We start from the raw sequence: 20,475 nt of genomic DNA, 5'->3' as shown, positions 1-20,475 counted from the left end.
TTTTACGGTCTTGCTTTTCGCTCTTTCGGCGAAGCACTTTAACTTACATGTATCCATCTGATCTCTATAAGTTCCCATACTTTCTTGTTTTGTTGTTGACTCTGTGTTTAGTCTGCTGTAAACATTTGAAATTCTATCAGTGAAAATACTACTACATACACACGATGATGAAATGGACTGGTATATTAGTATTATCAGTGTAGTCATCTAATTGTACTTTTCTCGTTATTCTTTCCTTGTAGTTTACTAATAAATGATGAGCGCATCGCACATTTTAAACAAAAGAACATAGAGATAAAAGAACACCTACGTATTTGGTAATGCATCGTTTCGTTTTCTATGTACAATAATTAAAACAATCGATTGACTTTGATCAACAGGACCACAATGGTTGTCATGTTGTGGATTTCCATCGTTTTATGTGTTGGTGGTAACAGAACACGACCATTGTCCATTAAGATGCATTATTTAGCCGTAAATCTAAATACACATATTATCTAATAGAAGTGACAAGGCATGCATTGATCAAAAGTGATACGTGTTGTTTTTTAACTTCAGGACGTCTCTTTTCAATGTCTGTATTTTCATATCAATGTTGATTGTTTTTAATTTATTATTAAAATGGATGTCATGCAATCAGGTACAAATTTCTTCTTACTTCGTTTTGATCTATTGATACAACACATGTATACAATTCTGTCGCTGAATTTTGCATTTATCCCTTGAGCATTGGATCATATTTATTTTTCGTCCTTCATTATCACAGAAAAAACCACATTCATACACCATTGATCAGCTACAGGGTATCTGGGGAAATACAAAAAAAGATGACAGGAAAATTTACATGTTGATTATTTCGGAATGGGCTGCAAGGACATGAAATCTGACTATTATCGCTCGATTATCTTTGTATTTGTCTTACGTCCTCGCATACATACGTCATATGGAAACGGTATCCAGTGGTCACTGATAGACGCTTTTGTAGTGCTGCCAATCTGAAATTGTTTGGTTTATATTGCTTAACGTCTTAAAAAAGCAAGAGTAATTCAATGACCGTCCCCCGAGTATGAGAGAGGAGTGCAAGTTTTGAATGTGTGTGTTTTTGAAGAATAGAAAAAGGAATCAAAGCCAGCTTTATATAACAGTTAGGTAACTGCTAAAGGTCTCACCGGAAACCCCGACCTGTTACATTATACTTACAACGCGTGAACCTGTCATTACATAACTATAGTGCTGAACGCAATGCAGGAAGTGATAACTAGTTAAGAAAGATCTGTCGCACCTCTAATCTAAGAACAAAAAACATCACGAAAATATCAATATTGCAACATTATCATAATTCAAAATCAAATTCCATAAAAATGTATTATAAAATATGAACAAAAGAAAGATTGACACGGAGACTCCTGAAGAAGTACATGGAGAATAAGATCAAATACTTCATTGACGACACCCGCCATGTGAACCTTGGTAAATCCAAATAAGTAATGTCACGTTCCCAAATGAGAACACGGTATGAAACAAAGTACAACAGAACCAACAGGCAAACTAACAAATATCCTTTCTCATTGAGACCACTATGGTAACCATAAAACTTCCCCATGATTTTCATCAACCTGCATCTTTTGAACTTTGTATTACGAGTTTGTCAGTCAGTTGACGACTCCTTGCACGAAAATCTTGATAATCGGAACAGGCCCTTGAATATCGAATCAAATGTGACATGTAAATGTCATATGTAGGAGATGGAGGGATACTGCTATCAAGAAATGGAAAAAAAATACAATGGGGAAAGTAAAATCATCACCTTCATCATACGTCTTGATGGAAAGCTGTCCATATTGGTTTCGTTATAGGAAAAACTACAGATAGGCGGCTGATGTAGAAAAGGGTCGTGTCCTTGATTTCCAATTCTGATCGGCACATACGATGGACGTAGTCAATACATTTCTTGTTGTTTAAAGACAAGACGTCATTAATATAAGAAATACAGGGAACTATGATACTTCAAGTGTTGCAAAGAAAGCAAATGAATTAGGGTCCACTGTAATGTCACCGACTTGGCAGTATGAATTTATAACATTATTTATATAATCTTTGTTATCAAATTACACAGGGGGAGTTACAGCAAAAAATGGAAAGATGAACATATTTTCCCCCAGGAACATTATATGGTTGTATGTCATTATCAGTAAGGTCATATTTATACCATACAGCATTATTAGAAAGCAGACAAATTCCTGTAAGACTTAAAAGCCTTGAAACGTACATGATTATGAACACGTCTCCCCCGGGAGAAGGAAACACCGACAAGATACATGCCCTAAGTTTTGAAATAGAAGAAGCGGATCTATCAAATGTCTCTGAGAAGTAGACAGAATAAAAATCGTGTCTCTTGAGGGAAATCAAATAAATCGCCTTTTAATATGTTTGAATGGAGATACCAGGGGCCAGCCTTTCTTCGAATGTGCACCGAGGAAGTTTGCAATTTTGTCATTGACCGTCAAGTTTCTTTTATGATATGCTTTCAAATTATGCAATGATTCATATGATTACAGACATCACCAATGGTCGGTAGATTGACAGCAGTCATATAATACTCTGGAGATGTTGACAGTCTGACTTTTGGCTTGGAGGAAGGAGGTCGGGGTAGGTGACACATGGCAAATATTGCTAACAATGGAGAATATAGGAAGGATTTCAAGACTAGGTAACTTATTAAGTTTTAATAGGATGGAGACGCGGGGGCGTGTTTTGCTGTGATGAAGGACGTGGTCACATTTTGATAGATCAAAAGATGTCTGATATTTTTACATATGCAGAAAACTGCATAACTGTCTAACATCCTGCTATCAAAATTTGACAAATTGTATTGAAAACTTTTTCTTGTACTAGTAACTGGTCAATGATGTTCGTTACAACGAAACAAACTTAATGGTTCTTTGAAGCGAAAATGAAATTATTGAAAACATCAGCTCTGTTTCGATAGCTGTACTGATAGAAATCATACACGTTATGTAATATCCAGAATTAGCATTGATTCTTATTGTCGTGTTCTGATGTAAAAACAAGATTTCGCCATGAAGTAAACAATCGCCACAATAGGACTCATACATATCACAGATTCTAGGAAAATCACACGACAAATCGATTTCACTGGTAATGGATGGTCATTAAGCTTGCATGTGTCTCTTAACACCACGTTTTCAATGTCATTACGGTGACATAATTGAATCATTTCTCCTCTGACAAATGTTAAAGATTATTTCTTGTCTGCTACTCCCGATATGTTCACCGATTTATCAGATAATTATCCCGGAGATTAGTTTATATGATATCAAGGGGAAAATAATCGATTAATCGATCTTACCAATAAAAGAATATTAGTTTAATTTTGTATGCTGCTGAGCGATATCTAAGTAGCTTTTTTTTTACATATTTATGCTATATCTATGTGTTATCAAAGAGTTCATGTGTTTTCATGCTTAAATATCAATTTAACAACAACTTATATTCCGTATATATCAATAGTCACTTTATCTCACTTTATCTCGTGCTTGTTTGAATTACGAATTACTTAAGACCAATGTGTATAAGAAATTGCCTTGATACTACAGTGGATCGGGAATGACTCTTTTCCTCAAACGCAATAAACACAATAAGGAGGTATGATAGTCAGTTGCACATTTATAGTGCTGTCATATTGAAGTGTTGGAACGTGGGTACTGTATCATGAGACCGAAATTGTTAACTCCGGCCAATCAAGGGGCGCTTTTAACACAATAGGGTATCAATTTCAAATGCTTTCCTTGAAGTCGGCTATGGCTCAGGATAGTAGAAAGCATAAACGCCTTTACATGTACAGACTACAACTAAAATGATGCAACAGATTAAGCCTATGCAAATGAGCCAAAATTTGGCAAAACCCTTCATATCTGTCGTTTGATTTGAAAATAATACAGTTAGGGATAGCGAATTAATTAATTTATCAACAACGTGGTTGTTTTATAGTTTGCAATTGGTTCAAACTCTGTTAAATAAGTTTTTTTTTGAGAAACAGGTTTCTTTGCACATAAAATATGCATTTCTTTACAATTGTACTTGGTGTCCCAGCTGCATCATAAACAAAAGGCACATTGCTATGCAGGACAGTAGATCATTCAAGGCAGAGTGTAACAGTGTCGTTAATACCGTATAAAATTTGTCGTAACTAGTCATATGAAATGCATAAAACATTTGATAACAGTCGTTTAATATGAATCATTCGCCAAATAAAAATAATTCGAAATAATTACACTCATTATGTCATTTTTTAAGATCTGAAATAAAGGAGAGGGTGAATAATCTGCATGCCATTTACTCTCAGCATGTGGGATTTATTTTTATGTGAAAGCAGTTGCACAATGCGAGGCAAATATTGACAGAATTTTTTTTGATGATTTGATCAAATTGTGTTTGTGTGTATACAATTTTTTTTCTTCAGTAAAACATTTGTTAAGTTGGTCTGGTTTTATGATATTTCGGAAAGTTAAAACATTTTGAACGAAAGACAGAGGCTGATGTTATCTTTTCCAATAATGGACAAAGTGTGGTCATGGAAACAGCCAAGGTCATATGAAAAAGATCTCAAATGATGATAGGACCACTTGATGACTGTAAGTGCCATCCAACATAAATGCCAGGCATCGATTATGAGTAAGCAATTGTCTGATGCAGCTGATGATGTTAACACAAGGGACAGGAGAAACATCATACCAACGGAATGCAGGACATTCCGCCAAATCAGAAAATAATGTATAGAAATAGTCTTTCATATTGTTATATTAATGGTTTTGAAATCTATAGGAAATCACATTTTCATCAAAAACGAAATTGGTATGAGAATTCCAATATTCCCTTTGCAATTTTGCATCCCATCAATTTGTTTACATTTTTTCTCAGTATTACGGTCAGTATCATGTACATCGTATTTTCGGCTTACATGAATTCTTGGCCGAAGATGATGTGATACATATGACATATATAGGGTGTTGGAACCATTAAGATACCTGCGATTTTGAATGCAGGTAAATTTCCATCGAAATACATACGAGACGTAAACCAAAACAAACGAGAATAAAAAATATAAAATTCTTAAAATAAAAGACGGAGACATATGTCCAATGCACCAATCAAACTAAATATAAATATAAGCATCCAAATTAGTGACGAATGTGAAACAGATGGCATGAAGTACATAATGTTGGAACATAACATAGAAGTTTCGATACATAGCCACCACCACATTCATTGATTTCAGATATATACTATGTAAACCGCAACAAATTCCTGAAACCTTTAAGCATATCGAGAAATCATTAGTTTCATGTAATGTATGTACTGTATGTATACCGATTTTATACCTCTATACATGTTTATTGTTTTCAGTAACAGATAAAATGTGAATATGTCATTTCAGTATCGATAAAACGATGGTTAGTTCCGTGTTCTGTGACTATCAAAAATACACTACACATGAACAATGTAAACCATTTTTAAGTTTAGAGGAATACGTTTCTACCTTATCTTTAGTGTAGCACATTAAAATGTTTTCAATTTGGGTCGACATTTCATCCTATCGTTTGTGATAGCCAGTTTTGGTGTCCGCTGTGGCGCTACTATAGAGGATAGAACGGCAAGTCATCGATCTAAATTGAACACTCATTTAAACTACTTTAATGATCGTATGCAGATAGATACTACACGCCTTGTCATTGAGGTCTCTATATTCCCTTAACAGGAAGCATGACGAATCCTTACTTAAAGGTGTGAGATAGACGAAAGGGAAAATAAATAGTCTTTTCTGATGTCCAATGTTATTTCCAAGGTAGATTTTTGCTCTCTCCTTTTATGGGTTTAGGAAAGTTGACTTGTAGCCTTGACGGCTTGTTTTTATAGGAACATTTACATACTCGAAATGTTCAACAATGTAGCTAAAAGCTGCATCTGGAGGACACATCAACCTTATTAATCAATTATTTCGGTTATGTGGTTGTAAAGTGATGTAGCTGGACGATCCTTTCAAGCGGCATTTGTTTATAGACAGCGTTGTCAATTTAAGTATTGTTATAGAGATCAATGAGGTCAATAGATGATCAATACCTCTTCTGTAGAGAGGCTTGAGTACCTTAAAGCTCTAGCTTTACTGACAATGGCCAACAAGCTGTTCACAAAAGTATTGACATAGATTATAGATCTAAGATGTCATCAAAATGGCAAATCAACAAGACAACAACAACAACAAAGAAGGATATGTATAAATAAAATAACAATTTTTAGATAATAGGAAATTTGTCATTTGTCTTATGTCGGTGTAGTTGAGGACGAGATATTTTAATTGCTAATAGTTAATATAATATTTGATATAGGTCGTATATCCATGTATTGAACTTGACAGTATTAACTCGTTCAGTCTACTGGCTAAGATACTTGATATAAGATTAACTATGTGGAATAAACATTGGATTACACACAACTACATCAAATCAATTATCGGAAACACAATAAAAATGTCTTTATCTTATGTAATGGCTAACAAAAAATAATGGAAAATAATGAATATACATTTTCGGGACGTAAACAATACAAAACAAATCCAAACACAACCGTTGCATGCAATCGTTATCTTAGGTTAGATACTTCGGTTCCGTGTCACATTGTTATCAGTAAATTTGTGCAAATTTGTCACGACAAGCAAGATAAGATGTTAAGCAATTAGCTATTAATTGTCTGTTACATGTTCCGTATGAAATTAAGATTTAGATACAGTAAAGCCAAAATAATGAATTAAACATCTAAACTCATATATCAGAAGAATCTACAATCTGAAATCTAGGAGACGACTAAGGGAAATGTTTTCTTGGGAGGTAACGCAAAATCTTTATGTGAAGATATCCAATAGACCAATAGTTAAATAAGTTTTGTATTTTTTTAATATCTGATGATTTTAGAAGACCGAAGTAGATGTACATATATTCTGAACTGTTCCACCAAAACGCGGCATTTAGGTTACGGCAAACCTCGAGGCCTGAAAATATACCCGACAGTGCCTTCCAACTGATCGAAGACAAACAGGTGAATCATACCTTTCAATATAAATGATAATTAGATACAATGGAGCCAACTTATCGTGAATCATGAATCGAAGCATGATATTAACTAATGAGGAATTTACACGGAATCCCTTGAAAACGTACAAGAAAATTACCAGGGTAAACATCTTCTGTTTCATCGATGCTTCTTTTCGAAAGAAACATGCCATACTAATATTCCAGATTTAAAAATAAAACTGAAATTCGATGAAACTATAGGATGAGCAATATAGACATGTGCATTGGTACCTCTGAATAGACTAAATTAAGATCATCTGTTTCTGAAGAGTAATCGTGTATCTTTTATCGACGACAGCCATGTGAATCCAAGTAATAATGTCAGGTTCCGGAATGGGAAAAAGGGTAACAATAATTGAACCATGAGGCAACTATTAAAGACATCTAGGTATCAGACGACATCACGACGGCGAACATGTTACTTTCCCTTAGTCTTCTTCAACGTTTAGAATAATCAACAATCGTCTTATCTTTTGAATTGATATAAATTGAACAATTTTGTATTATCTTCAAGACGATCGATGTTGGTTTTAATTATCGAAGAGAATATGTTGGTGGTTAACCATTAAACCTTAAATCCCCCATTGCGTCATGTACATGGCCTTTCAATTTTCAATTTTCAGAATGCTGTCTTATTAACTTACCGTTATCAATCCTGAACGTTTAAGCACTGCCTCGCAACATATATACTTTGCTACTACATAAGCTCTGACATGAAGTGTATGACCAGGCTTACAAGGTTCCGGATAATGTTATGTTATTCTTGATTAAGTGTGTCGCCTATTGATTGAAGAAACAAATTAGATGATGTTAAATGCTGTACTTTATGTACGGAACCGCTAATCTGATTTACATTTCTTTCTTTCCCCAATGTAACTCTTTGCGATGATTGACGTCTATGGCAATATCTGCTTATAATGCCGTTTTGATGTTGAGTGGGTGGTTAATTCTAAAAATCAGCGGGCGTTCGAAATTCGATTTACGTAAACAAATCAGTGACGGTAAAACACATCACATTATCAGACCAATCATGTGGGTAATAATGTTTAAGGGTCGTTTGGATGCTGTCATGATCTGTTCAAGCTATTGATGTAACAATTTATCAGTTTGAAGTCTACAATCTTATTGTCAATTATTTCTTGCCACCTGCCTCGTGTCTAACGAGATGATGACAAAATGCTAGAGCATGTAACCATTTTTATATATTAGATGTTTAGTTATATGAACATGTATCCCACATTTATACTTTAACACACATTTTAAGAGAAATATAGATAAAAGTTCTAGTAGACATAGAACATGGCTGAGTGTTCATTCGTGTATATAATTGTTTGAATATATAATATACAGATGTCTCCCGTTTAAAGTATAAGCAAAGTCATATTCACGAGGGTTCATATAAGGACTACAAAAACATTAAAAACTGAACTAAATTTAAAAAAAAACACTAACAGATATGACAAATCATATTAGATTAATAGCATGGTGTTCAAAATGAAAATCGTGACAGTAATGTTAAACCTATCATGTATGCAAACAGTCATCGAAAAAGGCGATTTGCTGATTTCATCAATCAATACATAGAACACTTCTCTTCAATTAGATCGTGACTAGGACCATTGAAATCATATCAATTTCACAAAATTAAAAATTAAAAAACCGGTCACGTGATTGACGAAGACAATATATCGAAATCCCATTGTCTGATAATAATACATAGCAAGCTCCATTAACCTATTGCACAGCAAAAAGAATATTATATTTTGCAAAATTGAATCTGATACTTTCCTTTATGAATTCCGGATATTTGTCAAAGCCAAACTTTTATATCTGTGCCATGCTTGTACAATTACACTCAGTGTCAATAGAATTTGAATAAACATGAAATAACAGTATTGTTTAGATGCCTTGGTCAGTATGATATTGATGCTATTCATGTCAAGCCACGTGCCAACACACTTAAGTGCTTTAGGGATTAGATAGAGTGTCTTGATTACGTTAGAGAGCAATACAACAAAAGGTAAGGATTGTATTCTTAACCAACCATTGATAAAGAGAGTCGACTTCTGAAAGTATATTATTTACCTCAGTGTACAAAAACAGGAAATATTGACCCAGTCTCCATTCATCGCACAAAAACTACTTGTTTTATTTCGTAAATAAATTCTGTCCACTGAGAAAATATTGCGGATTTGCTGTCAATCTAAAGCGAGTTTAAATACAAAGACCGAATTTGATATCTTACAGAGTTGTACGAATATTTTATGGAAGTGCCTGTTTCGAGCAGAACCCTATTATGCATGTATAAACAAACGTAGGTAATATTGTGCATGACAAAATGGTCGATTTTTTGAAACCATTATGTCTTCAGTTGTCAACAAACAACACGGTGGGATTGATGAATTCACAGGAAAGCGCCAAGGACAACTTTGTACTAAAATGAGACTGAAAAGAATTAATTATCTTCATCAGTGTTATCTATACATCAAAACGAGGGTTCTTCTGACAAAATAGCGTATTATGGATTGCTGAATGAGTATTTCAAACTGCAGTATACTACCTTTATGAGCGCAGGATAAGTAAATTAGTGTTTGGTTCTTCTGTGACTAGATATATCTAATCAATTATCACACCTTTGTTTGGTCGGCCTAACAGAGACGGAGCCTTGATGGCTAGGGAGTTGCGTTAAATTAGCTTTCCTGTCATGGATCCTTCTTATTGAATTCATAAGAGTCCCAAACGAAATGCTCTGTTTTTCTGGAGTGATAATTACCTGGTTTTCGCAGGTAAAATGTAAACTCAAAAACAGTTGTGTTCATGACAACACGAAAAAAAAAAAATGTACAAAAGGCACACATTCAAGCGAATATCACCTTTTGATACAAAGTTACTAAAGACAAACAATGAATCAAATTCTAAAACACAACTGTTTTGTACTTCTAGGACTTATCAGTGAGCTTCAATTTCGGAAGGACTCGTCAACGACTTAAATTTCGAAACCTAAGAGAAGAGAGTTTTCCACATATACTCATAAAGGCTTATTAAAATTATATAAGTAACACCAGTAGAGCGACGATGGTGTTGATAACACGGCCTGCAGTACATTATTAGTCTGTAGTGCCTCAACCCGAAACGAGAACGTTATTAAAATATCTTATGCATAGAAAATATATGGTAGTCACAAGAGGAATACATACAGTACAAGTAAATTGGTATCGCTGTTAAGCCTTGTGTACATATGAACACGCATATATAATTCAAACATTTGCTTTTAACACGCAACTTCTACCAGACATTTAATTATGTTACCCGTTATGTAAGAAACATGAATCAATCGGCCTGAACGTACTGTCCGTGTTGTCATGAAGGTAGAAAATAGCGACTTTAAAACTACATATTTAGCAACGTATTACTATAGTTAGTTGCCTACAGGTCTTCCATCGCCCCGACTCCTCCCGTCTTACCGATTAACATCTGTGTTAGTATGTATTACTAATTTCGTGAAGTTTAATGTCCAGGAAAGATTATTGAGATAAGTCAATTTTTTAAAAAATAAATTGGTTATCTAGAATAATCTACTGTTGTATAATTCAGTTGACACGGAAGTGTGCAGAAAACTGTAAATCGAGATAAACATCCACGAACTTAGAATGTAAGGCTAGTGTAAGCAATAGGAACTCCTCAGGCCAGGTAAGTAGTTCCCCATTTTAGCTATGTATTTTGGGCGGAAATAATTCAAGCAAACTTCCCCTACTGCAAGAACAGCAAAAGACGTCCACGTCATCTTTCCTTCCTTATAGGGTTTTTCTTATGAAGTATCAATTTATAAAATGTTTTATGTGACTTGTGGTGAGTTTTCTGACAAGCAGACTAGGCCAATATAGCAGCTCTCTTACCTTAAGTCTATCGTTATATCTATGTGATGTTCAATGATGGAAGGTCTGGGTTTCTGGTTTGTAGTTGTCCTTGTAGATTCATTATCACCCGTTCAAGTGATATTTCAGCGTTATTACACTATAACACAGAATGCTGTTTGATCATTTCTATAAACCAGCAATATATGACTTTCGGGGGACGTCGGTGATGTTAGACTTCGAATACACCAGCAATATATGACTTTACAATGTGACGTCGGTGATGTTAGACTTCGAATATACATCATTTGGACTTTATGCGCCCGTCAAAACTTTTCACGTCATGTGTAATTGTACAGCAATGTCCATACATCGTCCATCGTAAACTTTTAATTGTCCGGGTTCTCCTTTCCCTGTTCTCAACCGATCATTTCAAATGTAGAATTAATCACCATGACATGACATGTTTCGACTAAATTTTCAAACGTGGTAAATTTAAGTTGTTTTTTCCTACACATAACCTTAATTCAACAGTTTGTCAATGAGTTTTTTCCTTTGTTTATTTTTTTTTCCATTACAATATTGTTTGGAGAACTCAACACATGAAATCTGGTTTCATCAATGGTATTGTGAAGAATTTTGGAAGATATGTTGCCCTCTTTTTTCAAAACATTTAATCTTTTTTAAATGTCTCCTCCATTAGCTTTCTCCAACACTTGGTAAGCTTGAAAACCACACCAGGAAATTATATTTATTATTTTTAGATGCTACTGCCCTTTCATCTTTGTCAGTATCCATCTCTATATAATCTGGTGTGCTTTAATTTCTCTATAAAACGTATCACACTGTTAGACATTTTGACTCATTATTACTACTTCTCAATTTGTAAATATTTGGGATGGAATATGTGTATGTCTTTCCACTTCGCAGTAATCGCGTCCATTTCTGGACCCTTAAATAACAAGAAAGTACCAACATATTAACAGAATTATGATGTAAACTTGAACTCATTAAGACTAAGGGAAAACCATAAAAAAAGTAACAAATTACACGGACACTCATTAAAAAGTACAAGGAAAATATCTCGATTGTTTAAAAAGAACAAGCTTTCATTACTTTATTGAGAATGGATGTAAATCTTGGTCAATTCAAGTAAGTAATATCACGTTCCCAACTGAGATAATGTGTGCAAGAACGCAACCTAAAGACAAACGAACGACTATCAAACACGTCCATTTTTATATCTCACAAAAAAGATAGTAATTCTTCCATACGTATTTCTGTAAAACTTCCACATAATTTTCCTCAACCTGCATCTCTAGCAACCATGCATTATGAGTTAGTCTCGGTTGTTCACGCCTTTCACGAAAATTGTTGTATTTGAAACAGGCCCTAATACATAGAATCAGCTGCCACGTGTTAATATTTTAGCTTGGATATGCAGGGTTGCTGTTATTCAGAAGTGGAAAATTCATAATAGGGAAATTGAATTCATCAAGCTTATCATACAGCTTGGCGGAAAGCTGTTAACGTTGGTTCCGTTGTAGGAAAACATCGAGATAAGCAGCTGATGTAGAAAAAATCTGTTAGGTCCCTTCTTTCCATTTCTGGTGGGTATATATGATGTAAGTTTTCAGTAGATAAACGTTATTTAAAACGCCATCAGTATATCTAAAAGTGAAATTGAAGATCTTTGTGGCCTGTTTTGATAAGCTCTTCGATAAATTCGGTCTCGGATGAAACTAAAACAAATCAGTCAACAGAGGGTCACCGTCAGGTCCCGTGGATATACAAACACTATAACATCTGAGCATTTGTTTCTGGTCCATAATGATCCTGTTACTTCGGCACGTGGTTAACGGAGACATATAGAATGTCCTTTTTGCTACGCGCGTAATCATATTCAAAGGGTCAGACTTTTTATTTGAAGACAAGCTCTTCGATACATGCAGTTCCATAGGGAGAAAAAAATAGGATGATTTGTTCATTTGTGTTAAAGATTCTGTGCACAGTCAGAGGAAGGCGGCGAACAACGAACCCAGTTCTACTCAAACAATTATAATAACAACCAGAGATGAAGAAAGAACAGAAAAAATGGATAAGAGGTTATTTTACTTTGCCCTAGTGTCGCCGAGTTTGTGTTTCAATTACGATTCTGTTATTTTCTTTGTTGTTTCGTTTTTAAAGTAAATGTAAACACACAATATTATATTCAAACTATTTATTTAGAGCAGCGTTACCTTAATGAATATTACCAATAATATTTCTATATTCAATTAGTTGGAGTGTCACATACATGGAAACAAACTGTCTTGGCACAAGCTCTGTTGCCTCTTGGGAAACTCATTAACGGATTCCATCCTTATGATGACATTGATATTAATCAAAACACAATACTACACTCGATCTGAATTGTTAAGCTGAATACAGAAACATCCACAATTGCTATTTCTTTCTATATCTGTAGGAAGTGCAATCATATCACATAGGTTTGAGCATTACAATTCAGCTTTGCGTTTAACAAAGTAGTATTATCGACGAATATCTTTCAATTTCCTTAGGGTATTTATCTGACAGCTTGGCACGTCATAGCAGTTATACAGCCCTCGGTGCGTTACAGGAGTATTAGAGACTTCCCGCATACTGATAGGGAGATAGCAGTTATATTGTTCTGTATATCAAAATAAATCCGTTTTGTTTGATTTAAAATACAGTACCCGGGTATTGTGAACAGATAACGAGTTTCAAACTTACCGAATGCTTTTATTTAATATGCTTATCTTAAGGTTTTCTGTTACATTTAGACGGGAAATATCCACGACACATGCAATGCAATGATATATTAGTGAACACGGTTAAAATACATATCATGTTTTCAAACATGATTTTAACAACGTATTGAGATATTGTTTGTAATTACTAACAAGATTTGTAATTAAATTTTACATTATTTGCTCATCTGTCAAATTTGTTAATACCCTGTCTTGCGCGGGTGGTTAGTTATGTTTAAAGACATTAGTGATATAGTGAAATGACGATAAGGAAATTGTACAAGTTCCTAGGCGACATATCAGCAAAACACAGGAAGCATGGTTGTCCAGAATGGTAGATAACAACTGAGTTTCCGTCAATTTATACACGCTCACAACTCCCTTCCTTTTAAGCATCTAGCCAAAACATGAATGGTACGGCGACTTCTTTATCAACGTCATATTAACCTCAAACTTAAATGTTTTAACATTGACACATCATCATGATTCATTTTACTACTTAACGCGTTTTCTTTCTGGCGTCCCATTTCACAAGTTAAACAATTTTAGACAAAAAATATAACGAAGGATGTGCTAATGGCAGGAAGACATACAATGTTAAGTGAAGTAACAAAATGTTATCAACGAATTTACTTAATCGTTATACTAAAGAGGAGGAAATGCGGACAAGAGTAGATAAAAGAACAGAGGGAAAATACACGAGGCTTCTTTGAAAAATAAAATTGATACACATAGATATCACGTTTTCGTATTTATCGGCAATAACGGGCATATGTTTCTAGGTCGATCAAAATCATGTCACGCTAAATGAATAAATATTGCTGTATTCGCAAAAAACAGTGTGTTTATAAACGAGCAAAGAAAACATGAAAATCCATGTAAAAAAAAATACTGAATATTTTCTAACAGACAACGTGCTTCAATGCTATCATAGGAAACTCTTTTGTATATTAATGGAGGTATATTTATGTTGTTTCTTTATCAAAACGAAATCCCCACATTCTAACATAGCATGTTAAACTGTAAAAGGTTGATCACAGAAGATAAAGTAAAGATTTTTATTGTTCAAGTCGGATGTCTATATAGAATATGAACTCCTAAAACCAGACTAGATATCAAAACCATAGTTAATGTCAATCAGTCTAAATTTCTATTTAAGTTAGTGACGTTTAAATATCTTTCGAATGTCTTGTAAACATCAAGCAATATGCCATTGATTAGTTGCACAATGTTTTACGAAGATACTTAATAGCCAATAGTATTCTTAAAGCATTTGATTTGATAAATACGGTAAAAATGAAAGGAGAAACCCACTGTCACCTGATATTATGTTTGCTATTTACGTTAGTATGCTGACATGTTTGTCGTCGAATTCTAAGGTCTCGATTATTGTTTAACTTTTTTTAACGTTACGTATGTCCAGAATGATTGACCAATTAATTCACACTAAATTGGGTGTATCATAACCCTCGACATCGTACTGTTACTTGTAAAATGTATCTTCAGAATGTTATGAAAATGTTTCGGTTTTAAGTAAACGCATCTGTGTACATGCTGCAATAGGTAATACTAGAGACAAGAACTTTAAACGATAAAATAATTCAATGTTTTGGATGCACATAGCTATTACAATAAGTAGCATCAGTACCGTCAAAACCGGAGGAAGCAATAAATTTGTCGTAGAATTCGAAGATTTGCGTTAAGAAAATGCTGATAAATAACCAAGCAGAAATAAACGAGGATTTGTATTGAATACTGGAACAAGAAAATATCTTAAATCTTTATGTTACAGGTCCATAAACAAATTTTGACATATTTGTCATAAATTTGGTTAAACGTTCAAGCTTTTATTGTTTCGTCACTTTTCACGTCCTTTGCTTCTTCAGAATGTTCCCATGGAGAGCTTCGCGTATGAGGGAGGGAATTTATGAGAACAAGTTACAATGTTTTCGAATAGAAGAACAAATATTTTCCAAACTTATCGGATTGCAATACATCCCTGCAGCAGGGTCATACTTAAGAAAGGACTGTCAACTTGCATCTGTCCTCTGTTTCAATGGTGTGCATCCATTTGAGAAAGTGGTGAAATCGATAATATATCTCAATTGAACAACATATTTCAATGAAACTTCTATGCAGTCCAGTGAAAATATCAATAGATGAATTTTAGTTTAAAATATTTACATTCGTATGGGGATATACTTACCTAGGTCTATTCAGCAGACTGCATATATCCAAACAACTTTGTTGTAAACACACGTCCTTGTCCAGATGAATATCCTCATCTAACCAGACCCTCAATCGATGTGGTCTCTAATGCTTGGCATTGAAATCTTCATCAATGGAGAATTTCAACCTATGACCTATGACCCCCTTTAACCTGTACACTAATAAGAAGTATGATTATCTTTACTGTCTTATATAATGGTTATAAGTGTTGAACAAACCATTTTTTATGAACAGTCAACTTTTGAAATACATCTGCATCTGATTTACACTTACAATTCTATGAAAATGAACCAGTGTTAGCACATATTAATTTGGCCAAGTTATAGATAAAAGGTAAAGATGATCAGTTTACGACAATGTCCACTTGAACAGATATCAGAATATTTTCCGATGCTATCAATGAATCAATTTCAACGGAGTTTCGGATTAGCACCAGGATATCTGAAATACACGCTGGTTCCTTAAGATCGTCGCTGCTCTTGATGTTATGTTCTAAAATTGCTATAGTGTTCACGAAATCCACATGCAATGTAATGAATTCACAGAGATGCTTGACTTGATGTCTTCTAGCTTCTGTATCCAATACAAGCTTTTCTATGGTATTTCAAATCCAGACTATGCGTATCGAGTATCTAAAGTAGACAGCAATACTTGTTGAAGTGTTACTGAGTTGTTACCGTTCACAGCAATGCCAGTAAGAGTGCATTGGTGTTATACCAAATCATCAAAGCCTGTCGTATGTGAGGCTGCCAAGTCGCACTTGATCACTGCTTTGTAGCTAAGCCTGTATCCGGCCACTTCAGTATTAGTCCTAGTGCTGCTGACATTTGTCCCCAGGGCGAAGTGTCCTGTTCTGCTATTGGCACCGGGATGTTTGTATACACCCCACGTAGCGCTGTGTATACACCATCCTGTTGCTGCTAGGCCCAGCGTCCGTATCCGTCAGATGATAAGCCCCTTTTCCTCCCAATCAACACCGATCTATACTACCTATCGATCTGTCAGTATGTTTATCATCCTGAAATCCTAACTATTTCGTTGGGCTGATACCTCTCATAATAAGTTCTAATTTTGCTTTGCAGTTGTTTAAATATCTCTGTTACTACGATATGATCAGCCATTCCAACTCAAACTGCATGTCAGGAACCCTTCATATAGAATACCGATTATCTGATAATCCTTTTCTACCGATACCTCCAGTCTACGTATGGTTAGCATTCTATTTATTTTTTTCTCATTTTAGATGATAACCACATTTGCTGTGACTGCAAAAATAATATTTCATTTAAAATTTAAATAAAAATAATTGACAATGTGGCCTTTAACAAATGCTATAAATGCTTCATAAGATCAAAACTTCAATACGTAAATTCATAAAAAGTGCTTATGAAAGCTAAAAAAATACTCCTCTGTCACTAAATATTTTTTGTCTTCCTTTAAACACGACGGTATATTATCTAACACTTGATTGATCACAACCACTGGGTGCATGTATCTATCTTATGTTGAGAAAGCGAATTTACATAGATAGCAGTGATTCATTATGCACTAAAAATACCCTTTTCCGGTTCTGCTTAATTTCTTTTCACACTAAATGAGTAATAAGCTATTAATACCTGTTTTCTATCACGTTTCTAATAAGTTCTTAATTCCACATGCGTTGCTTTTCTAACTTCATTATCTGCGCTGTCCGAGAAACATCGACTCTACTGGAAGCTAAAAGAGCTATCAACGGTACATTCGACACAATTAGTTTAAAGATACTTTCAAGCAAGTAAGACAAGCAAAACACAATCCCTGTATGAATATCCCTAATATGAATAACGCCGGACTCATTGCATTTATAAAGCCGAATCATGATTGGATTATTTAAATGTATTTTAAGTGTTGTATGTGCAATTGAAACAGGCATGGACTGAAGTCGATTGCTACTGAGGGATACGATAAAAATTACACTGCACTAAAGACATCATTTGGACATTGCTTCCTCTCACTTTTGAAATTGGTGTGAATGTTTGTTTCATTTCTGGATAGCAAAACCCCTGACACTCTAACCGATGGTGTTCAATGTCGGAAATTGATTCAGTATTCACAACCTGTTCCAAAAGCCAGGAATTTTGCACAAGACCTCGTCAAATAATATACATAAACAAATAACGGGATTTGAAGAGATGCAGGTTGTCATTGTGATCTTATTGAGAATAGTCTATTTCTTGTGTGATATGAAGCAATAAGTGTTTGATGTTCCTTAGTTTTCCTATTGGTTATGTTGTTCTATACTTTGATCTGATTTGGGAACGTGATATTACATACTCGGTTTGACACACCAGACGATATACACCGCGTGGGTCGTCAATGACGCAGGAGACTCATACCCTTAAGAAACACCTGGTCTTCTATTTTCAGGAATCTCCCTTAAATTCTATCTTTTGTTTATATTTTGCCCTAATTTCATTTAATTTGGCTATTGGAATGTGATCATGGTCGCATGTTGTTTTTTTCATGTTTTTGAGCACAAGACTTTGTCATTAAATTAATAGACATTAAATACTTCGCATATTCTCTACTTGAAGTGATGCGAATAATATCAGAACGAAACCCCTGTTAGTGTATGAATATCACAACCTATTGTTTGTCTATTAAGCATGTTCCATAACTATTGATGTCATGCCATCCTTCCATTTCGTTTACTTTTGCTGCTGGGTCAATAATAATCATATGCATATGCTAATGTATATATAAACACTTAGGACGATATACAGCAAATTTGTATTAATGATATCAATAACAGTACCGCCGCCACCACCATCATCTTCTGATGACAACTTCGTATCATTTTTCAATAATCTGCAATTTAATCCATGCTTGAAAGTCCGCCATTACAACAATAACATTTATATTCATTAATGCTATAAATGCTGTGATATAATCGTTTAGATGATAAGCCCCGGGTCATATTATTAACCTCACCTATAAATCTAGGAAAAAAGAATGGCATCATACGATGAATCTCACTGTACACGTTCTATACTAACGAGACAGACCATTTCGATCGAGTAATCACGTGACATTAATACCAACTAGTTATATCAAGAATAGGAGAATGGCCAAACTCATTAGAAAGGACGGCTTAACCACGGCTACTAACGATAAATGTTAGTTTATACGAATGTGTTGCTCTGGAATAAGCTGCCTCTCTGATGAGGTTGTCTTCTCAGATGCCATCAACCTACTATTTCAAACGTATGACAATAGATTCTCGAGAATGTGTTTGCCTACTTCACTAACACTAGCCACACTTTTATCAATAGCAGTATATTGAACTTCCGTTTCTCACGTTATGTGGGAGTTGGTAACCTAGTTAAGTTTAAATAATTTTTCTTTTCTGATTGTTAAATTGGAATGTTCTACCTATATATTCGATTACGATAACATTATTGAATTATCTTATTTTTAAAACACTTTACAATCTTCTTTTAACGACTGGTCAAAAACGAACGAGAGTTGCCGAATAATGTTATTTTCTAATCTAAAAAAGGACAAAATTAACGTTGATGTTTATCAAATTACCCGTCGGGAGGTGGATACCTATGGGTAGAAAACGACAACATTGCTTGGAACAGCAAACCATGGTTACGTAACACTAGCCACATTACATACATAATAACGAATACGGTGGGATCACTCTTAGCAATCAAACAGACATTTCAAATATAAATCTAAGTAAACCATTTCGGACAGATTTAGTTGTCTTACTCGGGTACATCGACATTAACGTCGTTACATGGTTGAACGACTTCTTTTGAATAAAATGTAATGTAAATATGTTCAGTTGCGTGCCAGATAGGGAGACAGATGTATGGAAATATATTCGTGACCCACAAACACGTGTAGATATAGCATGTCTGCGAAGCTAACGTACCAATTTGATATACTAGGTACGTGTATAAGGTACTTTAGCATAGTTTTCAGCTGGAAGGCGCATGCTTTATCTGTCAATGAATTCCATTAGAAAAATAGTTTGTAGTATTTGACTCTCTTAAAAATGTGTCTTACATTTGACAACCTTCCCTGTGGAATGTAAATAAAAGAGTAGAAGTTGATATAGAAACATTTACAAAAGAGATTGAAATCTAATGTAATTATGGCTTCATCCCTGCTGTAAAAGCAAACGTTACTTTGATGTACCAGTTGCGTGCAGTAAGCCGTATATGTTTAACGTTAAATTACACATAAGTAGAGGTTAAGATTTGAGTTAATAGCAACTGTACCGTAAATCTAGGTATAACACGTTTATAATAGGTAAGAAAAGTAGAAAATACACTTTCTGAATGACAAGAATTTACCATTCTTAGACAATGTCTAATGGAATCCATCAATGAGGAATATTTTAATGAAAAACAAATTACATTCAATCTGTGTTAAATTACTGTTAATGTGGAAACGCAATTTATTGAGAGTTTTAAATGCTTC

This window comes from Ylistrum balloti, unplaced genomic scaffold (assembly GCF_031769215.1).
Source record: "Ylistrum balloti isolate Yb309-2 unplaced genomic scaffold, AGI_CSIRO_Ybal_v1 Utg370244, whole genome shotgun sequence".
In the NCBI taxonomy this organism is placed as follows: Eukaryota; Metazoa; Mollusca; class Bivalvia; order Pectinida; family Pectinidae; genus Ylistrum; species Ylistrum balloti.
Note: the sequence above shows the minus strand (reverse complement) of the source record.